Source organism: Bos grunniens, chromosome 5, assembly GCF_055505025.1.
Source record: "Bos grunniens cultivar Pamir isolate PY7600 chromosome 5, Bosgru_T2T1.0, whole genome shotgun sequence".
In the NCBI taxonomy this organism is placed as follows: Eukaryota; Metazoa; Chordata; class Mammalia; order Artiodactyla; family Bovidae; genus Bos; species Bos grunniens.
Genome location: NC_141169.1, coordinates 83,967,569 through 83,972,847, shown reverse-complemented (window position 1 = coordinate 83,972,847; position 5,279 = coordinate 83,967,569). Strand labels below are relative to the sequence as shown.

At 44.0% G+C, this 5,279-nt stretch overlaps 1 pseudogene; it reads right to left on the bottom strand.

Annotated features, from left to right (window-relative positions):
• Positions 1-3,542: 3,542 nt before the first annotated feature.
• LOC147372547 (large ribosomal subunit protein uL23 pseudogene) lies at positions 3,543-4,058 on the bottom strand (annotated as a pseudogene).
• Positions 4,059-5,279: the final 1,221 nt, after the last annotated feature.

Here is a 5,279-nt window from a genome sequence, read left to right as displayed (position 1 = left end):
GCTCTAGATTTAAGAATTTATCTCATCCAAGTTTCTATGTGAAGCATATAAAGTATCATTGACAATATTTCTTTAGAGAAAAGGTGAGGGAGATATTGTTGTCCATAAGTTACTATTTTTGCTCTAAACTACTCATCTGCTGAAAACCAGTAAGGGCAATGGGGAGGCCCTAGTCATGAGTGTTGTTCATAGGATCCTTGGGAATGGTGAATCCAGGGCTTATCTTCACTGATCTTACTTAGGGCTTCTATCTATAACTGACTTGATAAATGGCTAGGGCAGTTACACCCACCCAAAGACCTGTTTGTATATATATGGCAAAGGCTTCATTAACAGCAGCTGGGGACTTTCCTGGTGGTCCAGTGGTTACAAATCTGCCTTCCAATGCAGGGGACATCCCTGGGCGGGGAATTAAGAACCCATGTGTGCCAGGGCAACTAAGCCCATACACTCCGACTACTGATGTGCCCCAACTAGAGAGAAGCCCATGTACCACAACAAAGGATCTAAATGCTGCAACAAAGATCCCACATGCTTTAACTGCAACTAAGATCTGATGCAGCCAGAAAGAAAGAAAGAGCCATCCACCTTAATTAAAAAAAAAAACAAAAACAGTGGCTGTAGCCTTGCTGTACAGGAGAAAGGCATGCATACCTGATGACAGAAAGGGTGAACCCATGAGTTGATAAATGGATGAATGAACAAATAAGAGCTGACTTACTGGTTGTGATGCATCACCTTGATTATTTAACGTGATTTAATTTCCACAAAATTGTGTGAAGTAGAGGTTATTATCCCCACTTTACAAATAGGAAAATCTATGCTTAGAAAGTTAAGTGGTTGATTAGCCTAGCATTCTATGGTCTGATCATAGTAGAAATGGACCCCATATAATATAATTACATTCTAAGTTGTTGCAAATAATATTTTTAAGAGCTCCCATGTATCATATTAGAGCACGTAATCATCATTTAGTATGCGTCAAGAGGTTTAGTCTGTTTCAGACGCCACTCCAATCTGTGCTTCATACCTTTGTTAGGGAATTAATCAGTAGAAAGTTATGAGGTAGGATACATTTTTAAAGTACTAGCCACTGCTTTCCTCTATTATTTTCTCTACTTCTTCACTCTTAATGTCTTCCAAACAGCAGATAGGTTATTTGAATTCTATTATCCTCAGGCCAGGTACTTCCCAGGTGGCGCTAGTGGTAAAGAACCTGCCTGCCAATGCAGAAGATGTAAAAGACTTGGGTTTGATCCTTGACTCAGGGAGATCTTCCTGGAGAAGGGTATGGCAACTCACCCCAGGATTCTTTCCTAGAGAATCCCACGGACAGAGGATCCTGAAGGGCTACAGTCCATAGGGTTGCAAAGAGACGGACAAGACTGAATGACTGAGCATGCACACCCTCGGGCAGAATAAATTAACAGAAAGCATAAAATAATGAGCATCTTTTGGCTTTTGACACCCCAAAGAGAATGGCAAGTGTGCAGGGCATAAATAAGATGTAGAAATCTACTCAGTAATGTAGAGGATGGGATCCCTGACAAAGATTTCCTGGTGTAGGAAGAAGCTGGAACATAGATGCTAATGTGGCCTCGAGATGGGCCTACCCCCTCCCCTTCTCCCTCACTCATTCAAGAGTCAGGTGGGAAAGAGGCATTACCAAAGTTCCAGATAGGTTTTTGGGTTCCTCGAAACAGCCTAGAAAAATGACCTCGAGGTGTGTCCAATGGATAGATACTGAAGGTGTGGTCCTTGTGGGAGCTGGAGTGGCAGGTCTTTCCCATTCCTGGTGTTGGCCATCCCAGTGATACCCGCCAGCATGGACAGATGGTGACCAGAGGTCAAATTCAAACTGTACTTCCACTCCCAACCTCTCGTCCGTTGAACATTCTCCAGAAATTTGATGCAACTCTGGGAAATGTGGGAGGAAATCCCTGAACTGACAGATTAATTCCTGCTGCATTGGAAGAATGGGGGCTCCAAACACAAATTAGGTTATAGAAGAATAGACTGCTATACTCCCTGTCATAGCTCAGCAGGTAGAGTGTAGGACTGTAGAAAAACAGGCTTCTTATACAGTTCAGTTTGCCAAGTGGCATTCACTTTACTATAATTGTGTCCACATTAGATCGTCATTCTTCAAATAGTGTGGTTCAGTTCAGTTCAGTTCAGTCGCTCAGTCGTGTCCGACTCTTTGGGACCCTATGAACTATAGCCCGCCAGGCTCCTCTGTCCATGGTATTCTCCAGTCAAGACTACTAGAGTGGGTTGCCATGCCTTCCTGCAGGGGATCTTCCTGACCCAGGGATCAAACCCGCATATCCTGTGTCTCCAGCATTGCAGGTAGATTCTTTACCACTAAGCCACCTGGGAAGCCCCACCACAGGGCATGTGGGATCTTAATTCACCAACCAGGAATGGAACCCGCTGTGGCCCCTGCATTGGAAGCACAGAGTCTTAACCAGTGGACCACAGGGAAAGTCCCAGCAGCTCCATACTCTTACTTATGTAGTCATCTCTAGTATCCCATACATCACCTGGATCCCATACATCAAGGATGACTCAGGGATAACCATGCAGATAAGGCAAAAACAACCCAGGGGAGGGAGGAGCCACCAAGCCAATTTCCTTGAAAAAAATTTGTCATTTGAACCTTTGGAGACTCGGTGGCCCAACCCAACAGCTGGGTGGATGGGAAAGTGGTCAAAGGTAATGGAAGTAAAATCTATTTCAATGGCCTGGAAAATAGATAATGATGTTTTGGACTAAGATGTAACGTTGAGACATGATTGATATAGGAACACACTATATTTTGAAAGCAGAATCAACAGGATTTGGGTATAGAGTATGAGGTAAAGAAGAAGGTCAGGTCTGATCCCTGTGGAACTGGGTACAAGCCCCTCTGTCCTTGACTTTTGAAGTAAAATGCTGATTCAAGAGTTAATGATTAGGAAATGTCAAGATGTAGAAACAAAGAAGAGCTGTTGGACTAGGGAACTGGTAGCAACTTAGACGATAATTCTGCCACATAACAGAATCATCATATTCCCAGTTCCCTGAAAGACATAGATAAAGGCCTGACACACATTCCTAAGTTGATTTTACTGGAGGCAGACCGCCCTCTCTACCCTCCACTCAGATGAAAACTGCTGACCACAAGAATACAGACCCTACACTGGTTGAAACCAGAAAATGGATGATGCTTGAAACTTCACCTTGATGTCCATCAGTCCAAGAGCTGATCATGCTCTGCGCCTTGATCACTATAAAACTTCTCACTACTCCCTCCAGGGCACTGTCTTCAGGGAATTCACCCACTGTGGGCCCCTTTGTCTAGCAACGCAATAGAAGCTACTCTTCTTTCTGCGTCACCCAAAACTCCACATTTCTATTCGGCACGACTGAACAGAGGCTGTGCAGCCCACACTTACCTGGAATTTCATTACCAACGAATAAAATGTGACTATCAAGACTATGACCAGCATCCATGACTCCCCACAGCACCCCATGTACAGTCTATATCTTTTTTTTCCCACATAGTGAAAACTTTTATATTTGGAATTAACCAGCTGGACTCAGTTTAGATGATCCCAATTTTGTTGGCAACATCCAAAGCATCATAGTCAGGAGCCAGTCGAACGTATGCCTTCTTCTCTCCATCAGGCCTGATCAGAGTATTGACCTTAGCCATGTCAGTGTCACAGAGCTTCTTCACAGCCTGTTTAATTTGGTGCTTGTTGGCCTTGACATCCACAATGGATACCAGTGTGTTGTCTTCTATTTACTTCATGGCTGACTCGGTGGTGAGGGGAGTTTGACGATGGCATAGCGGTCAAGTCTATTTCTCCTGGGGCGCTCTTCCGGGGATATTTGTGCTGCCTCCTGAGCTGCAGTGTTTTGGGCCGCCGGAAGGTGGGCGATGTCCGGATCTTCTTTTTCTTGTGGCTGTGGACACCTTTCAACACTGCTTTCTTGGCCTTCAAAGCCTTTGCTTTGGCTTCAGTTTTAGGAGGGGCAGGGGCTTCCTTCTTCGTCTTCGGTGCCATCTTCATGAAAAGGTATAGTCTATATCTTAAGAAATAACATTTTCCTAGGACTCTTGAAAACATTCTTCTGTCTCATTTTTAAGACAGCTCTGTAACAATGTTCAGAAACAGGTCAAGTACTTTAAACTTTGCCCTCTTGATGTAATGGTTTTAAACTAAATATAAATTTTTTTTTCCCCTCATGAACAGAGAATAGTGTTAAAATCTCAGATAGGACTAGTGATGAGAAAGGCATGCTGATCAGAATATTGTTGAAACTATGAAAAAAATAAAGATTTCTCATTAGACTAGGCTATCCTGGCAGGCATGGTGCCCACAATATTCTCTCTTTAAAACTAGGCTTTTTCACTCCCACACACAGCCCCTTCATCTGCTACCCCTCAGGGTGAATGGTGATTGCCCCAATCTCCTGATCTAGAGAAAACAAGGCTTGGGGAGTGGGTCAGATGGCCAGGGCCCAGGGAAAGTATGTCTGTCTTGTCTTCTCTAGGCAAGATGCAGAGGAAAGCTTATAGAACTGGAGACAGGCTTTCACTGCAAACAATGAAGGAAGGATCAATTATTTCCTACCAGTCATCATGGAGACAGTTGGCAAAAAACTAACAACTTCACTTTTGTGCCCAGAGCCCAAGCAGAGAGAACAAAGAGTAGCCAGGTGCTGACAAGCAGCAACAACCAAATGATAAGGAGCATTTGGAAGAGGGCGCTGGTGATTAAGCCGGCTCTTGGGTTTGAAAACTGAAAAAGGAGAGAAAGTGTTCTTATGGGAGTGTTAAGTTTTATCTAACCGTTATTCCTGGGCTTCCCTTGTGGCTCAGCTGGTAAAGAATCCGCCTGCAATGCAAGAGACCTGGGTTCAATCCCTGTGTTGGGAAGATCCCCTGGAGAAGGGAACAGCTACCCTCTCTGAGTCACTTCAGTCGTGTCCAACTCTTTGTGACCCTATGGACTGTAGCCCACCAACCTCTGCCCATGGGAATTCTCCAGGCAAGAATATTGGAGTGGGTTGCCATGCCCTCCTCCAGGGGATCTTCCCGACCCAGGAATCGAACCCAGGTCTCTTATACCTACCTGCACTGGCAGATGGGTTCTTTATCACCAATGCCACCTGGAAAGTCCATATGGGTTTGGACAAATGTAAATGACATGTGTCCATCATTATGATGGTATTTTCATGGCCCTAAAAAATTCTTTACATAAGAATTTTTTTTTAATTTTTTTTATTTT